Source organism: Myxocyprinus asiaticus, chromosome 25, assembly GCF_019703515.2.
Source record: "Myxocyprinus asiaticus isolate MX2 ecotype Aquarium Trade chromosome 25, UBuf_Myxa_2, whole genome shotgun sequence".
In the NCBI taxonomy this organism is placed as follows: Eukaryota; Metazoa; Chordata; class Actinopteri; order Cypriniformes; family Catostomidae; genus Myxocyprinus; species Myxocyprinus asiaticus.
In genome coordinates this window covers 11,671,274-11,693,569 of record NC_059368.1, presented here as the reverse complement: position 1 = coordinate 11,693,569, position 22,296 = coordinate 11,671,274, and the positions used below count along the sequence as shown (strand labels likewise).

Sequence of the window (22,296 nt, the reverse complement as noted above, 5' to 3'; positions counted from 1 at the left end):
TTTTGATCCTATAGAGACCAAGTAATCAACAAACATATAGGCATACAATTTTAGCTAGCACTTCAGTGGCCCACAAAAGTTATTTTCCTATTAAAATCATGGTTAGGTTTTGGTTAGAGTATAAACTTAGGAAAATTGTAATAACATAATTTGTTGATTTGTTTATTTTTCTTAATGCTGGAAGCAGGCCATATCATGTAACACATTACAATCTAAATGTGTCATCACCTTATTTCACCCTTGTCCTTTTGCAAATAAATACTAGAAACATAGTGTGATTCGAGCCAACATTCAGTTTTCACCTGAATTTGAAAACAAAATTAAAATTATAAGCTGACAGATATTCATTTTATTTACATTTTTGCATACATAAGAGGATAAGAAGTTATTTGCATTTTAATGTGTAACAGAAGATACAGTTGAAGCTTCATTTGCAATGCTTTAATTAATTCATATATGCAACCAGATTTGGGGTTTGAACATTGCATCTGGTTAAATGGTTATTTGTTGTGTCACATTACTATTTAGGTCATGAGCTCATGAAAAACTGATTGTGTTTATGTGCATGTGGCCAGTAGGTATCTGCCTGTTGATAGAGATAAGACAGGGCAATGAATTAATGGCAATTACTTTATAGTGAAGATTTCTTTACTTCCAAGCACTCCAATTTTTCTGAGATGCTGCACATAGAAATAGTTATTACTGTAAGCATAAGATGCACAGCATTGTTTAGGCATCAATGACATTGAAAAATTATGTCAACAAAAGCTGTTTTCTCAGCTATATTATCATAGTATTTCTGGTTTATGAATAGTGGAAAGATAGTGAAGACATGTGGAGAGACTCAGAAGACATCCCTGGCCCTTCACCTCTGTAACTGACTACTCCTGGAAAACTCTGCTATGCTTCAGATTTTCCTGAAAAAGTACAATGCACAACATTGCGCAACACGTTATTGCCTGGGCAGTCTATCGATTTCAGTTTTTAATTGAATTAATAACATGACATGCCGATTAATAAATCAAATTAATCGCATTTAATTGCACATATAAATGTAACAATATTTAAATATATGATTAAATAATTACATTTAAATAATTATAAATAGAATATGTACAGTATTATAAATATAACTCAAATAATTAAAATGCATTCCATTATTGTGGCAGATGAAGCAAGCTTTGATAAAGCAACACAAAAAGTGGCTTTAGAAGGCAATATATTGATTATTTCCACATTATTGAACATACGCTATCATTGGCCTACAGTCCACAGCAATCCATTTTGCAATTGAATTTATCAAGCTGTCTGAGATACATTCATTATAAGGATTTGTCTAAGGACGCTTCAGTGAACTCATGTGTCAGACAGACGCAACTGGAGCTTCTCACTTTGATTGTGTCGCATCATAAACACAGCATTTTTAGGTCACTCTGACAAGTTAAACATAATTTGAAACTCAGAAAAACACATCTCAAGATTCTAGCATTCGGAATTGCGCTCCGTCCAGTTGCTTTTGAATGGAAGATCGCATTCTAATCTTGTGCTGTCGCTGGGGTCAAGCAAGCATGAAGTTTGTTGCCTGTTTAACCATACGTTGCCTGTTCAGCTGGAGTTTCGCCTACTGCCCCCTGCTGAAAACAGGTGGTACTTTAAGCTTGAATTGTTCCGATGGTAGGAATATTCCATAGTAATGTCCAGCAGCATGATTAATGGCATTCTTTTTTTCTTTTCTTTTTTTTTTACACACTGAATTATTATTAATATAATTAATCGCACTGAATTAACATGTTAAATCAACAGCCCTAGTTAATACCTTTTTATTTAGGCTACTTATTTGTTTATTTCACTGTCAAACACTGAAACTAGGACAGGGTGGGGATTTTGAAAAGAAGTGTTCCCAAAAATGAAAATTATTTTGGCATTTACTCAACTTCATGATGTTTCGAACTCATGTGACTTTCTTCCATGTGACACAAAAGGGAAATATTTTCATATTATATCCATACAATGAAAGCATACAGTGACCTGGGGATGGCAAGCTTCAATCAATATTTATACCATGATCAGTGGAAACATGTAAATTCTTCACACTGTAACCCCCCACTGTTCAAACGACTTATATTAATATTTTTCTGAAGCAACATCATAGCTTTATGTGAGAAACCAGACAATCTTTCCCTCCACTGTAGCTCTCAAATCTTATCCATTCATTGCAGATGATGGAAAAGAGCAGCATGATTCCTTTTGTGTTCTGTGGAAGAACGAAAGTAATTTGGGTTTGAAACAACATTAAGGTAAATTATGACAAAATGTTTTTTTGTTTTTTTTCCAGTTTTCATGCAGGCCACATGAACATACTGCATTCAGTGGTGTGCATTTAAGTAATTTTGAGGTACATGACATACACAGACACAATCTATTGTTAGTAAAAGAAAGCATTTGAAGTTGAATTATCAAAAATGATTAAAGATTTAAAAAAATATATATATATATATATAAAATTATTGAATTAGCAAGCTTTGGATCATCCCTTTTTATGTGTAGCCAGTGGGTTGTAAATATATATACACTATATTGCTAAAAGTATTCGCTCACCCATCCAAATAATTGAATTTAGGTGTTCCAATCACTTCCATGGCCATAGGTGTATAAAATGAAGCACCTAGGCATGCAGACTGCTTCTACAAACATTTGTGAAAGAATGGGCCGCTCTCAGGAGCTCAGTGAATTCCAGCGTGGTACTGTGATAGGATGCCACTTGTGCAACAAGTCCAGTCGTGAAATTTCCTCGCTACTAAATATTCCAGTCAACTGTCAGTGGTATTATAACAAAGTGGAAGCGATTGGGAATGACAGCAACTCAGCCACGAAGTGGTAGGCCACGTAAAATGACAGAGCGTGGTCAGCGGATGCTGAGGCGCATAGTGCGCAGAGGTCGCCAACTTTCTGCAGAGTCAATCGCTACAGACCTCCAAAGTTCATGTGGCCTTCAGATTAGCTCAAGAACAGTGCGTAGAGAGCTTCATGGAATGGGTTTCCATGGCCAAGCAGCTGCATCCAAGCCATACATCACCAAGTGCAATGCAAAGCGTCGGATGCAGTGGTGTAAAGCACGCCGCCACTGGACTCTAGAGCAGTGGAGACGCGTTCTCTGGAGTGACGAATCACGCTTCTCCATCTGGCAATCTGATGGACGAGTCTGGGTTTGGCAGTTGCCAGGAGAACGGTACTTGTCTGACTGCATTGTGCCAACTGTGAAGTTTGGTGGAGGGGGATTATGGTGTGGGGTTGTTTTTCAGGAGCTGGGCTTGGCCCCTTAGTTCCAGTGAAAGGAACTCTGAATGCTTCAGCATACCAAGAGATTTTGGACAATTCCATGCTCCCAACATTGTGGGAACAGTTTGGGGATGGCCCCTTCCTGTTCCAACATGACTGCACACCAGTGCACAAAGCAAGGTCCATAAAGACATGGATGAGCGAGTTTGGTGTGGAAGAACTTGACTGGCCTGCACAGAGTCCTGACCTCAACCCGATAGAGCACCTTTGGGATGAATTAGAGCGAAGACTACGAGCCAGGCCTTCTCGTCCAACATCAGTGTCTGACCTCACAAATGTGCTTCTGGAAGAATGGTCAAAAATTCCCATAAACACACTCCTAAACCTTGTGGAAAGCCTTCCCAGAAGAGTTGAAGCTGTTATAGCTGCAAAGGGTGGGCCGATGTCATATTAAACCCTATGGATTAAGAATGGGATGTCACTTAAGTTCATATGCGTCTAAAGGCAGATGAGCGAATACTTTTGGCAATATAGTGTATATATTAGCTCAGTAGGTCCTTAAAGTGAATGGAGATTTCTCTTTTGAAGCTCCAAAAATCACAGACAGTCAGCATACGACACCAGCTGTTAAATTAAGGTCTTCTAAAGCAACACGATCGCATTTGGTGTGAAAAAGATAAATATTTAAGCACCTTTTTTTTTACTCTAAATCATGCTTCCGGTCTGCAGCGGTACCCGCATGACATAATCGCATTGGTATTTAAAACACACGAGAACTGAGGCACGTGCATTACAACCAGAAGAGCAGCACTGTTTACAAGTGAGGAGGAATCAACATTTAACATTTAACCCCCACTAATATCCCTCCCCAATCAACAACCCCACCCTGACCCCCAGCAAACACCCCTGTGGTCAAATAATAATACTGTAAGGGGGAGGCCAACCAGTGGCCCAAGGACAGTAACCAATGGCGTGGCTGAAGGTCTCCTGCGCATTCTGTCTTATCATGCACATTAAGTTTAAGTTATTTCGTTCCAATTAAATAACTATAATTTTCGTTTTATGATCCCCGTTTATTTTATTTAACTCCAATTATAAAAGTTTCCAAGGATATATTAATGTTCCAATCTTAATTATTATTATTAAATTTAATTTAACATTTGATCATCATGTTTAACTCTATATTGTACTCGTTCATTCGGATTCCTGTCACTTAGAGAGTCTCGCGCCGGCCGTGTACACGGATCTCACGGTCACAAATACACCAGTACTGGTTATTAAAACAGTAATTTACTAAATACTAATTAGATGGCTGCTCACGCTTGCCCTTTTATCTAAAAGTATTTTGTTTAGTCCCCTTAGATAGTAAACACTATAACATTATTTCTACCCAGAGGTCATGACCACTAAATTTACAAAGATAGACCAACAATACATAAGTTAAAATAGATTTATATAATCATGCCATAGTTTCCTATGTACACTTAGCTAGAAAATATTACAATAACCAGAGGTTTAGACTTCACCCTATTTAGGCTTGGTCGACAACTTTATGTTGTCCTAAATGGAAATTCCATAACGAGCCTGTACACTTGAAGTACACTAGAACTAATGCCAATTTGTTAGTCGGAGCTCTAAAGTCTCAGTCGGTGTGCCCCATGCTCCACTTAGAACTGAGCTTTAGTCCGCTACTAACCTGGTTGTAGATTTGCGGAAACATGGATTTAACGTAATCTACTAAGGACAATAATTTCTGAGTAAATCAGAATAAACTCAAATGTCTTCGACTTTTACCTGAAATTGCGCCTTTTGGGCATAGACATTCTGGTGCCATCCTTACAATAAACACACACACACACACACAAAAGAAAAAATATATTTATTAAATATAATAAACATACATAATTAAACTAAACTTCTCTCTCCCCATCCCCTCCCCGAGAGTACCCCAAAAACTCTAAATAATTATCCCATTTCCTAACAAACAAGTCCCCAAACCCCAGCCTTCTACTTGCCACCTCCTCGAAAGTTGCCACCTTCCCCATCTCTGCACACCACTCCGGAAATGATGGCGCTCCGCCCGACTTTCGACCCCCTTTTTTTTTTTAATGAGGCTTCAAAAGACATGGGTCGTGTCTCCATCTTCTGATTGGCATCACCAGCAGGTGGGTGTGTCTTTAAGTCTCTAGATGCAGACTTGACATTTTTTAGAATCCTAGCCCACACTCCCTCCTCCAATACCAAATTTTAATATTTCTCCCATAATCTCTTGAGAGCAATTAAAGCTCTGTCCCCCAGACTCTGAATTAGCAGTGAGTAATACACTGATGCCTCATGGCCTTTTCCAAAAGCAGTAATCATCTCTCCCAGGTGGGTGTGTGCTACTCCCAAAAACAATACAGAGCAGGTGGTGCAGCTGTATATACCTATAGAACTGAGATCTGGGAATCCCAAAATGTTGAACCAAATTTTCAAAAGATCACAACACTCCACTCTCATACAGGTCACTGAGTGTAGTAAATCCCCTCACAATCCACTATGACCAGCAGAAAGGGGACTTATTAATACATAATTTAGGGTTCAGCCATATGCTTGAGGCAACATTTAAATAAATGTACGAATTAAACACACTGGACACTTTTGTCCTTACCGAGTGCAAATGCAAGATAATGGGGTGTAACTTAACTTCTCAGATTAGTTTGATAGAAAGTCTTTGCAATAGAAAAGTTATTGCAAAATAGGGGCAAGATTTTCCTGTTCAATACAAAACCAGGGAGGGGCTCTTTCAGGTGGAAGTGACTAATGAGCCAAATGTCTGAGACCGAATGCATAACACTAAAACAAATCTTGGGTAGGCCTAGCCCAACATTGTCAATCTGCCTATGTAACATACGTACTAACTTTAATAACTTACTGTTATTAAAATGCAATCTAGGACACTTACCATTCCAAATGAAGGACTTCACTATGCTATCAAATTGCTTGAAATAAGAGAGGGGGACTTCAACAGGGAGAGATTGTAACAGGTAGTTAAATTTTGGAATACAGTTCATTTTAATAACATTAACCTTCCCAATCATAGATAAATGTAATGAAGCCCACCTGCCTACATTGCTCTAAAACCTTTTTATTAAGGGGTCAAAATTAACTCTAACTAAATCAGACAAATTTGCTGGGAATAAAATGCCCAAATATTTAATGCCCTGTGTGGGCCACTGGAAGGTGCCCGCTGGAAAGCCGTTACTGGGCAGTACGCTGTCAGAGCCAAAGCTTTGGATTTAGACCAAATGAACCTGTATCCCGAGAACTTAGAAAAGGAATTAATAATTCTATGGAGGCAAGGCATAGATCTAATGGGGTCAGAGATGAATAATAAAATATAATCTGCATAAAGTAAAAGCTTATGCGCCATACCTCCAGCCACCACCCCTGGAAAATCATCTTCCCTTCTTATCGTGGCTGCTAATGGTTCCAGGACAAGGCAGAACAATAATGGGGAGAGAGGGCAACCCTGCCGGGTGCCCCTATCCAGAGTAAAATAATCTGAAATGAATCCATTTGTTTGTACCGCCGCTACCGGGTGTCTATAAAGTAACTTAATTCATCCAATAAAAGTATTCTCGAACCAGTATATTTCCAAAATCTTAAAAAGATAATCCCATTCTACCATATCAAACACCATTTCGCCGTCAAGTGAGATGGCTGCGACTGGAGTCTGATCATTCGCCACTGACCATATAATATTGATGAAATGCCTAATGTTATCAGAAGAGCTGCGGCCCCGAATAAACCCCACCTGATCTATATATATATATAAGAGATGTCATAACTTAATCAGTTAGCCAGAATTTTTGACAATATTTTTATGTCTAGCTGGATCAGGGAAATTGGACAGTAACACTTACTCTCGTTTGGATCTTTGTCCTTTTTAAGAATCAGACTGATCCAGGCTTGTGTCATGGTTGGTGGAAGCTTTCCATTCTTTAATGATTCTGTATAAACTTCTAACAAAAATGGAGCCAATTTTGTAGCATAAGATCTAAAACATTCAGCGGCAAAACCATCTGGCCCCGGAGACTTGCCTGTAGGCAAGGCCTTAATTACCTCACCAATCTCCTCTAAGGTTATCTCAGAATCAAGAGAATTGTTTTGCTCATTCGTCAATTTAGGGAATTCTAATGGTTTCACAAAGTTTCTAATGTCTTCATCAGTAGACGAAGATGTGGAACTATAGAGATCGAGATAGAATACTTCAAAAGCATTATTAATATCAATGGCTGAGGTAAATATTTCACCACCAGCAGATTTCACTGAGGGAATGGTAGAAGAAGACTCTCTCTGCTTTAAATATCTAGCCAAAGGCTTCCCTGCTTTGTCCCCCAACTCAAAATACGACTGTCTTGCCCTGAATAGCCAAAACTCCACCTTCCGTGACAAAATAGTATTATATCTGTATTTCAATCAATTCAATACTCTGAGGCCATCAGATGACATTCGGTGCTTCAGCTCTGTCTCGGCACTTTTAATATTTCTTTCCAATTCCACAAGGTCTCTTTCTTTGGATTTTTTGATGAATGAGGCATACTGTTTGATCCGACCCCTAAGAACTGCCTGTAACACTACTTAGTGGAAAGGAGGAGGCGAGAAGCAGATTTCCTGGTTCAGTTAGGAGTTTTAATCTTGCACTCAGACTCTTACAGTTCACACTCGTCGGTTTTACAGGCAAACATTTACTTAAATACTTCCAATTCATATAACAGAATGACACGTCGTGGCCTTTCTTGCACCAGTCTCTCACTCACCGCGTCTACTGGCGGTGTGGCTCTTTTATGCCGCTCTCCCCGTGCTCACTGAAATTAGAGACAGGTGTTAGACATAATAATAGCTCAGGTGTAAGCGCCCTTACCGCTTTCTCTCTCTCTGGAGAAATGTTTGACCACGCCCCTGCTGCCACACTGCCCTAAGTGCCTCCCAAGCCACACCCACAGAGGATACTGAGGTCCAGTTGGTCTCCATATAGACATTTATTTCAACCTTTAGCATTTGTTGGAATTCAGGATTTTACAAAAGGGATATATTAAAGCGCCAACTATATGATTTCTTTTTCGCCATATGTGGCAACACCTCTAAACTCACCAGGGCGTGATCTGAGACTAAAATGTTTCCAATTGACCAATCAACAACAGATGAAATGAGGGACTTAGAAAAATCTATTCTAGAATAAATCTTATGGACTGATGAAAAAAATGTATAGTCCCTACCAGATGGGTTCAAAAGTCTCCAAATATCTGTAAGACCAAGATTTTTGCACATCCTGTGAAGCATCAATGTTACTCTAGGGGGCTTACACACTGTTGCTTCACTATAATCAAGGACTGAGTCCATCAAAAGATGAAAGTCTCCTCCCAATATTATATCATGAGGGGTGCCAGCGGCTTACAACATCCCTTCAAGATCTATAAAAAAGTCCTGATCATCAGCGTTAGGTGCGTAAATATTAGCCAAAATCAACCTTTGCCCCTGAATTTCAGCTAAAACAATAATGACTTTTCCTAATTTATCTTTAATCTGTTTGAAACATTTGAATTGTAGATGTTTACTTATCAATGTAATGACTCCCCTGTTCTTACTTGAGCCAGCACTAAAGAAAACATGTCCACCCCATATCTTCCCAAATTTTTCAGCTTCCTGCAGGGAAAGATGCATTCCTTAAAGAAACACTTTACGTTTAAGAAAAGAAATAACCTTCCTTCTTTTTATGGAGGGCCCCATCCCATTCACATTCCACGTGGAGAGAGACATTCTGCTCCTATTAACTTTTGACATTTTAGAAAAAAATTGATTGTGTTTCAAAAACAAAATTATAAAGACCACATTCCAACATTAGAGCAACAAACAAACCCTGAACTTCCCCCAGAAAAAAAAAAAAAAAAAAAAGCATGTGCATTAACCCCGCGCACGACAGTGCCAGTTGGTGTCCATCCCTCTAAACTCAAACAGTCCATGTATGCCTTGACAACTCGAGAGTCCCCATGACAACTTTGCTGTCGGATTGCTCGAGTCCGGTGTTTCTATACAAAGTTTCTGAGACAGAATTGCACAACAGAAAATAATCTATAAAACAAACTCCAGCCAATATGAGGCATAAGCACAAAAAACGTGCAGATACAATCACAAACTGCCCGAAGGAGTGTTATTCCACAAAACAAACTCCAGCTGCTAGGCAGAACCAACACAAAAAGAAACAAATAAGGAGCCCAGTTTCCTCGGACGATCAAGTGAATGTTCAGTGTGTCAGGTCCACTCGGCTGTATCAAGAGCATCACACAATAACTTGCTCATTCCATTGACTTTATAAAGGACATCACTTGCTGTGGGCATATAAATATTTTGCAGCCATCCTTAGCATCTATTCTCAGTTTGGCCGGGAACATCAGTGCAAAAGCGATCTTCCGTTGATGTAAGACTTTCTTGCATTCCTTGAATCAATCACGTTTCTCTCGTCAAATTCGCAAAGTCTGGGAACAAGAAAATGTTATGGTTCTTTTACTCCTTGCCTCGCATAACACAAGATCTTTATTGGATGATCTCAGAAATGTGGCCAGAATTGATCGGGACCTGTCTCCTTCTGCAGATCTCTGAGCCAGAACCCTGTGAGCTTGTTGGATTTCCAGCTTATAGCCTGTTATGTCGAGCAGACTCTGGAAGAGCTCATCTTGGAATTTCACCATATCTTTTCCTTTCTTCTTTCTCAGGAATTCCAACAATTCGGATGTTGTCTCACCGATTACAGTTCTCCATATCTTCCAACTTTTCCCAAACGCGTTCCAAGTCCACCTTGGTCACTAGCGGATTATCAGCTAATTCCCTCTCCGAAGACTCCAGATAATCGATCCGTTTCTCAACATCCGACACTCTTGTAACCAACTCAGAGAACTTCATCTCCATGGCAGTGATCGATCGACGTATTACAGCAAGATCCTCCAAGTCAGCAACGACCTTTGCCAGCATTGCCGACATACTCGACAGTTGACGCTGAATCTCTCCCGCCGCACCGTCCAAACTGAGTCCCTGGTCTGCAGTCCTGTCAAAGGTGTCAGCTTGATCACGTAAGTGTGTTTTAATGTCTCCAGAGCCCGAGGTTTTTCGTATTCTTTGACATATTGTCTTCATAGAAGAGTTATGGAACAGGGTGTATCGAATCTCACTGGTTTATGACTCAAAAAGTATTAAAAACTAGCAAAGTGTGCAAAGCTTGCCGTTCACATGTCCGACCCTCGCATGCCGTACGCAACTCATTTAATGCAATTTATAAGTACTTTGTGTAAAATTTGATATCTACCCAAAGAATTCTCAAAAGAAGAACAAAGCTGGGAGCTCTCTTGCAAAATGTATGTTCTCACGTCTCTACATGAGAGAGTGCCGAAAAAGCAGGTGTCTCAAAACTCCGGTTCATAAAGGGGCCACGTCCAATTTATGACGAGTTAAATGTCATGACATTTCTCCACTTGGCAACATATGGATCTGAAAAGGCTTACTAATGTAGTCTCTGTGGCAACCACTCTTATAATACATCAGTATCTACTCTAAGTGAATTTCTATATTAATAGTTATTCAATAAAGGTTGGAAAAGATGACATGTATTGATGCATTGAAATGGTACATAAGCACTACTCAGTAATACTTGTGCTCACAATTGTACCCATAGAGAAGTGGCAGGAAAAATATCCCCCTTATTGCAATGGCAATATTCGTTATTGCAATTTATCACAGTCTGTGATATTTGTCCAAGGTATTATGGATCATTTTGCTGAAAGTTTTGCCTTAATGATTTTGTCTTTTGTATGCCCTGGGCAATTCTTTTGATGTAAAAGAAACTTTATATGTAAAGCTCTCTACACATCTTAAACAATACTGTGTGTGTGTGTGTGTGTGTGTGTGTATATATATATATATATATATATATATATATATATATATATATATATACACACACACACACACACACACACACCCACACACCCACACACACACATACATACATACATACATACAGTACTGTGCAAAAGTTTTAGGCCCTGGTGAAATATTTTGCATAGTAAGGATGTTGTGAATGTTCCGTGGAAAGGAGGAGGCAGGAGGCAGGTTGCTCTACACACAGGTTAGGTTTCTTTAATGACCACACTGCTCTCAACTTTACAATTATAACTTTTTCCGTGATAAAATAACAGTCTCTGCAACTTAACTATAATAAACTCTTAACTTCACACACATAAATCTGGGGACCCAGTCTCTCTCTCTCCACGTCTCCTGGCGGTGTGGCTCTTTTATGCCACTCTCCCCATGCTCACTGTAATTAGAGACATGTGTTAGACATAATCTAGCTCAGATGCAAGCGCCCTTACCGTTTTCTCTCTCTCCGGAGAGACGCTTGACCACACCCCCGCTGCCACAGATGTCTTCAAAAATAATGCCATAAATAGTTTTATTTTATCAATTAATGTCATGAAAAGTTCAAAACAGCACCAATTCTCCTAGGTACTCCTGGACACATTTTTTCTTGTTTGTTGGCAGATAGGAAGTTCCAAGCTTCTTGGAGAATTTGCCACAGTTCTTCTATCTGTTTAGACTGTCTCAATTGCTTATATCTCTTCATTTAAACCCAGACTGACTCGATGTTCTGTAGGGGGTCTGTGGGGGCCATGCTATCTGTTGTAGGGCTCCCTGTTCTTCTATTCTAATCTATTATATTTAAAAAAGTAATGTTTGTGAGTCTAAAATTTATATTTCCTATTGACAAACGAAAGCTAAAGATATAAATAACTATCTTAAGATAAATGTTTTTGTGAAACAAGACTTTTCCACAGTTCTGTATATATAGATATATATATAGAGAGCGAGAGAGAGAGAGAGAGAGAGAGAGAGAGAGAGAGAGAGAGAGAGATTACAGTTCAAGTCAGAAGTTTACATACACTTAGGTTGAAGTCATTAAAACTAATTTTTTAACCACTCCACAGATTTAATATTAGCAAACTATAGTTTTGGAAAATCTACTTTGTGCATAACAGGAGTATTTTTTCCAACAATTGTTTACAGACAGATTGTTTCACTTTTAATTGACTATATAATAATTACAGTGGGTCAGAAGTTTACATACTCTAAGTTAACTGTGCTTTTAAGCAGCTTGGAAAATTCCAGAAAATGATGTCAAGCCTTTTGACAATTAGCTTCTGACAGGAGGTGTACTGAATTGGAGGTGTACCTGTGGATGTATTTTAAGGCCTACCTTCAAACTCAGTGCCTCTTTGCTTGAAATCATGGGAAAATCAAAAGAAATCAGCCAAGACCTCAGAAAGAAATTATGGACCTCCACAAGTCTGGTTCATCCTTGGCAGCAATTTCCAAATGTCTGAAGGTTCAAACGTTCATCTGTACAAACAATCGTATGCAAGTATAAACACCATGGGACCACGCAGACATCATATCGTTAAAGAAGGAGATGCATTCTGTCTCCTAGAGATGAACGTAGTTTGGTGCGAAAAGTGCAAATCAATCCCAGAACAGCATAGGACCTTGTGAAGATGGTAGAAACAGGTAGACAAGTATCTATATCCACAGTAAAACAAGTCCTATATCGACATAATCTGAAAGGTTGCTCAGCAAGGAAGAAGCCATTGCTCCAAAACCACCATAAAAAAACCAGACTACAGTTTGTAAGTGCACATCTATAATATCTTATATTATTTTGCTTCTCCAGTAAATTGACCTTGTTTAAGGATGTTTATATATTTTACTGAAGAAAAAAAAAGTAACATAGAAATCGATTTTTTATTCTATTTTTTATTTTTGTGCAGTTCAGCCTCCCCTAAATTCCCTATCTCCCCTTAATGCTTTAACTGACAATTTTCAACACGTTTATGTTTAAATGAGGCAATATAATTAAAAGGACTTTCTAGCATTTCTCCAAAAAATCTTGACAGTGATGATGACATCTAACTGAGTGTGCTAATTCCCAGTAGCTGAGGATGTTTTAAAGTTGGATAGATCGATACCCATGAAAAAAAGCCTTGGGTAAATCCTGATAGAAACCTCAACCTTACCATTGATCTGAGAGTGAATTAAATTCTGTTCAAACCCCCACCCCACTGAGCAGACTTCTAAGACTGATTCAACATAACACAGAGGTATAGATACTGGAGAGACATTCAGGACACCAATCTTCAGAGGTTTCTAAACATCCCTCAGTGTCATGCATGCCCAGATCCCAGACCACATGCTATATACAAGACTTAGGGAAAGAGATGCACATTTATCAGTAAGCTAGCAGAAAGGAAGGATTTGATGCACCTACACAAAGCAGTCAGTCAGTGCACTGAGAATACAGCGTGAAGTCTGTAGTGTGCGAGGAAGGCATTAGATTCTAACAGATACATGTTGCAGTTGATGTATTCTGGATACACAGCCCAGGAGAATGGAGGCAAATGCACTGTCCATATGCCGCAACGGTGGCGTTTTTCGGGCGGTGCAACTAAACCTCCCACAGCACTGCAAAACAGCGCAAATGTGCTGTACTGGTGCCGCAACTGCAGAATCTTCAGGCCTTGCCACTAAGCTTCCCACGACGGGGTGGGGCGTGGTCGAGCGTTCTTCTGGAGAGAGAGAGAAATGGTAAGGGTGCACACACCTGAGCGCTATAATGTCTAACACCTGTTTCTGATTGCAGAAAGCACTGGGGAGAGCGATAAAAAAGGACCAAGCCAGAGACGAGGAGAGAGAGAGACGCATAAACTATGTGTTTATGTGTGCCTTTTCTTGAACTTGTCTGCTGAAAAGCAGCATGTGCAGTGAATGTTTCGGCACCAGTGTAAGAGGTTCGTAGGGTGGGAAAGGAGGAAATGGGAAACTTGGGATTTCAACTCAAAGGTAGAACTTTAATTAAACAAAATAAAAAGTGGCTTTTCAGCACAACACTCATCAGATCAGGTCACAATTTAACAGTCTTTTCTCTCTGATCGCTCTCTCTCTATCCTCGTCTCTGGTGTGGTCCTTTTTTAATCGCTCTCCCCAGTGCTTACTGCAACCAGAAACAGGTGTTAGACATTATAGCGCTCAGGTGTGTGAACCCTTACTGCTTTCTCGCTTTCTCTCTCCCTCTCTCTCTCTCTTCAGACAAACGCACGACCATGCCCCCGCCGCAACATATATGCACATCAAAAACTCCAGTTCGGCAAGGCTCTTTACTTTGCGCCACCCCTTCAAATCACAGTGTGGGCTCTCCCGTTTGAATGCAGTGTGAGCCTCAGTGCGTGGATTACTTCTATGTTTCCTTTATGTGATTTTTGGGTCAACAAAGGTCTGATCACCAATCACGCATTGTGTGGACCTACAGAGCTGATATATTCTTCTAGGAAGAAAGTCATACACATCTGAGAATGCATGAGGGTAAGTAAATGATGAGAGAATTTTCATTTTTGGGTGAACTATCCCTTTAAAATATATTTTCAAAGATAAAATATATTTTTCTGGAAAGAAAGTAATTAGTATTTTTCTTTTTGGTATACACATTAATTCTAAAAAAAAATTAAATGTTTTTCGTTAAAAACCACAAAAAAATCATATATCATATATTGCGGATATAAAACATATATCAACCAACAAATGCAAAAAAAAAAAAAAGAAAAAAAAAAGAATAAATCAATAAATCAATAAAATAAAAAATCACATTCACAAGTCATTCTGCAAAGTTTTCAGTCTACTCATGAAACTTAATTTTCATATGTGGAGACCTGCTGAAATTTTTTTGTTGGTTTTGCTGGCAGCTTTGAAACTTCCCATCACCATGGGAACAGCAGAAGTGACCTGGAGGACAGCATATGGAAAATTAATTCCAAACATGGACACGGACTATTCAGGGAAAGGAATTTAAATGGGCATCTTATGGGCAGACCAGTATAACAGCTACCATTCTCATTCTTTGGCAACAGCTAATAGAATAAAGGCAAACATTCATTTCTTTGCACCACTTTCACAACGACTGTAATTGACCCTTAGAATCAGTTCCTGTCCAATCAGACCTTAGAAACCACCGCTAACCAATGTAACATTTATTAGGATTACAACACCGTTTTACAATCATGCCTTTTGAAATTTGTGGAGCCAAGCCTAATTTCATTTCCACTGGCAAGTGGTAGGAGAGCTGGGGCACCTGTTATCAGTTAGTTTAAACTGCTTTAATAATAAATTAAATAATAATAAATATAGATGACAAAATAAGATAGGGATTTGTAAAGAAGTCTTTTCATTTTTCTGAAATCTTCCCAACACAACAGTGAAGGTTTTTTTTTATATATTTAAATAAAAACAATATTAAAGACTATGGCCTGACAAGAGCAGGCTCTGTGTTAACCTATTTTCTATTGAAACAAAAAAAATAAGCTTGTTAGGGACAAATTGGAGGGCTTGTCCTATTTAAAAATAAATAAATAAATGCATACATTTATTAATGTTATTTGTCACCCTTCTTTCTTGCCTTAGCAAAGCACCATCAATTCAATTAAACAATACTCTGACTTGATCTTTCTCAAATCAATAACCATGACAAACTGTATTGTCCAGTCTGACCAATAGCAAAGGTCTCTGGGCAAACACGAAAGGAAAAGCACACCACTTGCTTAGACGTATGAGGGCAGGTGTTGCTTTACGCTCAAAGTCTACATGAATTGCGTGCCATTCTAGAGGTGGAGAAATATCTACATATGGCAAAATGAAGTCGATTTGATGTCTAAATGATTGTGTGAATTCTTGGAGTTTGAATCAATATTTATTCAGTGTTTTGTGGACCATGAGTGCTGATGGTATCTTTAATAAAACTTTCAACTTAGCCCTTTGTGACACAACGTCAGGGTTCGGGTGTGGAAAGGAGACAGGGAGCAGTGACACGCTTCATGAAAGGCTTTTATTTTCATTGCCTTTGTGTGCAGTGTATGCACTGCTTTCAATCAGTTCAATAATCAACACTCTTAAAATAAACTTCACAATACTCTAGATCAACCACTCAATATAAACAGACACCAATGCTGCACACTCATTCTTTCTCTCTGTTCTCTGCCATGTTTGGCTGCTTTTAAGGGCTTTCTCTGCCATCACTGTAATGAGAAACAGCTGTTAGAAATCATGCCAACCAGCTTGAAGAGCCACACCACTCCCTCTCTCTTGCAAATGACACATGACCACGCCCCCATCTTTCATTAAATTTGCTTGACCAATATTTCCTGCAGAATACAGAATATTTTTGTAGATTCACTTTCGCTAGATTAATTTCAAGGATCTGGCACAAATAAGCAGCAGCTGATGAGTATGATTCTGTTCTGGTAAGCTGCTTAATCACCTTTTATTTCCTGCATGCTAATGATCACAGTAGTTATGTATTAAATTACTGTATATTGACTTTGCCCCAATGACTGTGCATTCAGGAGTCAGGCAAGGCAATTTAAACATTCTGTATGTCCCCTAGGAATCTACTTGTTGTTATGGGTAAGGTGATTTGAATTAGAGGTAATCTACTCATCACCACACTGTGATCATGAAGTTGATTTTCATCCAATCAAAAACTTATACAGGAAGACAACATGAATGATATATTGTCTTTTATATTGATTTTGGTTGTAAATGAGATCATTTAAAGAAGAAACATTATTGCGAATTTAAAATACTTTCTCATATCCGAGCTTAATACAGTATGCAGAGTCAACTGTAATTAATATATTATGAAAAAGTCAAATAAAAGGTTGAAACATCGTGGCTCTGGGGCACTCTCAAAACGTTGCTCTGGTTGTTTGAGGATCCCATCCATAGCATCATTAACTCAACCTATGACACGAGTTTAGGGCAGGACTATCTATTTTACATGAGGAGTGTTTTAGAAAACCGGTTTGAGAACAGTCTTTATGTTTGCAATTCCGTTTGGTAACATTAGTTGCTCAGAAATTGCACACTTTAGCTTTAAAGATCTCCAAGTCACAAAACAGTTCATTTTTATTGTAAATTATACACGTTAATAATTCTGAAGTCACCAAGTGTAACGGATGTCTACTCGCACCACAGGATCAAAATAAGGACAAACACCACCAGTGCCTTTTTGTGTGTTTACTGCAATCATAAAATGTGACAGTGTTACAACAATCTTCCTTTTCACAATCTCTCCTCGGAGTGCTTCTTGCAGACTCAGTACATTACAAAGTATTATATTTTTATTTTATATTAGATTGTTCCATTCAATAAAATGCATAACAACCCCAAAGGCATATTTTATTTAACTAACAGAATTTATGAATTATAAAAATTGAAATAATAAATTAAATAAAATTCACCAACCATACCTGCAATCATAAAATGGGACAGTGTTACTACAATCTTCCTTTTCACAATCTGTGAATACATTATTCAGTTAGCACATTGTCCCATCTCTCTAATATGCAGGCAACCACAGTATCACAAAGTAAAAACTCACAGGTTCAGTAACTTTTTCCCTTTTCTAACCATAGAATGTTATTTTTAAACACCGAACTACATTACCCAGAATGCATTGGCATTTATTGGCGCGCTCTTCACTCCATGCAGTAACAAATTAACCAGTTACATTGATTAAAGAAGCAAACGAAATAAAATCCAGATTGACAATCATTTAACAGACCTTTCCTTACTTATAACAATAAACACAGGCAGTGAACTGATATTTGCAATATTACACCGTTCCTGAAACAACAATACAACAAATAAGTACTGAAAGCAATAAAAAGTTTACACATTTAACGTAAAGGAATGTCATTTTACTCATACCAGGATCGATAACACTTTCACCGTCGTATCTTATCGTGGTCTCACCGTAACATACATTTAATGTACTTTAAGAATCTGTTTTAAATTGTTCATTAACTGAGACACCTACCTTAGAGTGCTTCTTGCAGACTGAGGAGTGCAGCGCAGGGGAACATATCACTAACCGGAAAAGGGGGTGTACCACATCGGCAAAACAAAAGGCGTTAAACATCTTCGTAACCAGGCATATTTTGTATAAACAGCAGTGCAGTTATCAAATACAACAGACACTATAATTGGAATATGTAAAATCGCTTACATTTTCCATAACATAACTCTCTCCCCCTCTAGGGAATTGGATTACCCCTTTCTAGTTATCTCTGCACCGGATAAAAAGACTGCACATATATTTAATGAAGTTTGGTGAATTTAGGGTGACCATACGTCCTCTTTTTCCCGGACATGTCCTCTATTACAGACCTTAAAAAAGCATCCGGCCGGGATTTCTAAATTTGCAAAAATGTCCGGGATTCGGCTTTAGTTGCATGATGCTGTGCATCTGGTCTAATACTTTATTGTGTGCGCGCGCATATTTGCATTGCTTTAACACCTCTTTGTAAGTTCCGCCTTCTCGCACACCAATTGGTCGATTCAAAGACGCTTGCAGCAACTATTGGCCAGATTCCTGCCTGTCAATCTCTCCGCGAAACGCGCAAAGCGCTGTTGTGTTCGGCATCAAACAGTTGCTTAACAGTAGCAGCAAATGACAGCTGAGTGGAAACAATGCCCAAACGAAAGTGCAAATTTACAGAAGATTTGCACAAAAAATTCGCATGCCTTTGTCCAGGTCGAGATCCGTGGGAAGCAGAATGTATGACATGTAAAGCTGGCACTTATTGTCAGTTGCTAATAAAGGTATATAGTGATTATAAAGTATAAAGTATAAAGTGATTTAGAAGCACACATTAGCTCTGCGAAGCATAAGGGTCAGCAAAAGGTGAAAGTTCATCAGGTAAATTAACAGACTACTTTTTTAAATTGTAATCACATTGCTTCATTTTCCATGGCCATTCAAAATAACAGTAATAGTAAATGAAGGTACACTCATGGCATCAAATATTTTATTTTAGTATATGGACATTCAAAAGAATCAGTGGCGATTTTAGGGGGTGGCCTGTGGTGGCCTGGGCCACCCCTGAAATCTCATTGGCCACCCTGTGGCCACCCCAGAACTGATTGGTAGTTCATCATGTTCATCAACACAAGAACGAAGAACCAGTAGAAACACCTGTCAATCAAAGATGACATCTCAGGTGATTTGCTGATTTAGAGCCACACTGACCCAGGGTCAGTTTTATATTTCTGATCATTATAGTAGTGGTGGGACTGAAGCTGTGTGAGCTGATCTTTGATCAGTGGGGGGAGGGGCAGGCCGCGAGTGGCCAGGCAGGTGCCGCAGGTCGCGGGCAGCGGGTGTCAGGTCTGGAGTATAATGGTTGGTCAGAAGCACGAAGCTGACACGAGCTAGCGTCTACCTCCAACTTCCAATGAGTTGACGATGTCAATTTGTGGTCAAAAAGAAAGCTGTTATTTGAGAGGTATGTTCATCTAATCTATCGTTTAATTTATCCCGAATTTCCATGTGAATGTGAAAACATTTTTTCATTGTTACAGTAGCTAGGTTAAAGAGTAAGCTAGACCCTACACCACATTCAGCGTGTTATCTTTATATTGACATGAAATATGAAATGCCATGTTTTCTGATTTGATGACGGAGGTGTGTAAAGCGTTTTGCAGATGTATATGTTCAATAGCTAAAGTTATATATATATGGCTTACCTTTGTGTGAAATGGAAGTGTTTGTGCTGTGACTGTACTTTAAATGTTTACATGAGTTATTTATGAGCTCTTTATGTGTATTATTGGTCAGTCAGACCAGTAAAATCTTCACAGTTTTTATACCTTATTTGACATTTTAAATATGCAGAGGCAGGGCAAATTGCACTTAAATGCCGCAAATGATTTGACTAACTATTTTATTTGGTAATATTCAAAGTAATTGAAGCTATCAGAACATGTGGAAAATAAACCTGAGTAGACACTGTAAATAGAGTTTTGTTTTTTTCTGTATTGAGAGCTCAATCTGCAATTTTGGGGTTTCCAGACAGACACCTATAAGCCCTCGTAGCCAATTTCACACACTGATTTGTACCCAGTTTAACAATATTTCTGCTGGACAGTGCAGGTATAGCTAATAAATGAATGAATAATTGATTGAATGATTGATTGAATTGCGCCTCAATCAGTTATCACCTGTACTTGTATCTTTTTATGATTATACACTATACCTGATGTTATATGCAGATTAATTCTCTACAATGAGAATAGCTCTTAAAAATGTGTAACTGACTTTTCCTAAACAATTACTGATTTAAAAATGGATGATATGTTAAAATAACCAGAGATTCCCAGAAACTGTAATAGGTTGAAATAGAACAGGAATAGAAAACTGTCAAATGTCAAAACAACAGTCTGATATTGAATACGAACAATTCAGTGAATGCTAACATGAGTTTAAGAATTCATTTATTCTACATGTGTAGATGTTGAAGCAAAGCAATGCAATATTTACACATTTTGATCATGTGCCATTCATAAAGGTTCTTCCGGTATCGCCACCCCACACTAGGTCTGTGCCCCATCTTGGCCACCCCAGTAAAAATGTCCTGGATACGCCACTGAAAAGAATGCTGGAAATGTGTATTTATTTATATTTATGTTATGCTAATAGAGTGTCTTTTTCACTGTATTAAAGTTTGCATTCATAGGGTTCATAACAGTGTTGCTATTATTCCACCCCCCCCACACACACACACACAAAGGTGTCCACTTTTTGGAAAACCAGAATATGGTCACCCTAGTGATTTATAACACATTCACACTATTACACAAGCAATTCAATATTTGATTAAATTGATCTGTCTCTTTTTTTCCGTCATTTATATTCCTCTCCCATCAGTTTTGCTTAGTTATTTTTTTTTACAATGATCATTTTTTAGAGATAGTTACTGAAAAATTTGGAGGACCTGATGAAATTGCTTTCCAGCTGCTCTGGAATGTTATTTACTGGGCCATATTTGTGTCAGTTTTGATGAAACAAAGCAGGGAGGAAGATGGGAAGAGGATGCGAGCTGACTCATGTGGGTGTGGGGCTGGTGTTTCTGTGAAGGGAGCGAAACAAAACACATAGAAGGGATTTAAAATGTTTGAAATGCCTTGCTGGTGCTTAAAGTGACATTTGGTGACTAAATTGCCACAGGCCCATGCTATCCCCCACAAATGCTTCAGCGGCTATTCCTTTTGGAACCTGCTATGACTTATTTATAAGGACACAGACAGTAAATGAGAAAAGTTAAGCACCAAATTTCTGTCAAACTATTTTGACATGTGTATGATGGAACAGCCATAAGTGTGCAGTTCATCACTCATAAAAGATAACAAATCATACGCAAAATGTGTTGCTGATTATGAAATTATGTTATTACTATGAGGTTGTGCACCTTTGTAAGTTGAAATGATAATGCTTTTCATATTCCAGATCTGTTCTTGAATTTCAGCTCAACTTGAATTGATGTAGCAAATAGAAAATGGAATTTCAATAAAAAAGTAGAATTAAAATTAAATTAAAAGAAATTAATATAAATGATGTAAGTGCAATTTTTGATAATACATTTAATTGATCTCATAAACATATTATATATGTTTATTATACATGTACATACGAGTTATTTTCAAAAAAACAGTCAGTTTATTAAAATTGTGACATTGTTTAAAAATGTATTATGTAATTATTTAAATTTTAAAGTTAAATTGTGATGTAATTGTTGGCACAGATTTTTTTAATTGAACTGCAACACACACACACACACATTTATACATATAATGTAACTACTTATTATTCTAAGGGGTTTAAATTAATTCTGATGAATTCAAAAAGACTCAAAAAGTGATGGTCTAACAATGCACCAGTCAGTCGCCATAGAAACCCTCTTAGTTAATGTTTCAGTTACCTTACATGAACCTGAGTGTCAGATGAACATTCTAATAAAATTATTTTCAGAGCTGAGAAGATAATCATAACTTGTCACCTCTCCTTCATTAGCACCTGTCATAATATATTAAACTGACTAGCAAAACTGT

General features: G+C 38.2%; 1 long non-coding RNA gene across 1 annotated transcript; it reads right to left on the bottom strand.

Moving 5' to 3' along the window:
- Nucleotides 1-465: 465 nt before the first annotated feature.
- LOC127415942 (uncharacterized) lies at nucleotides 466-18,644 on the bottom strand. The gene is made up of 3 exons (XR_007893024.1): nucleotides 18,416-18,644; nucleotides 18,227-18,276; nucleotides 466-917 (listed from the first exon to the last, which is right to left on the bottom strand). It is a non-coding gene; the product is annotated as an uncharacterized LOC127415942 (long non-coding RNA).
- Between the last annotated feature and the right edge of the window lie 3,652 nt (nucleotides 18,645-22,296).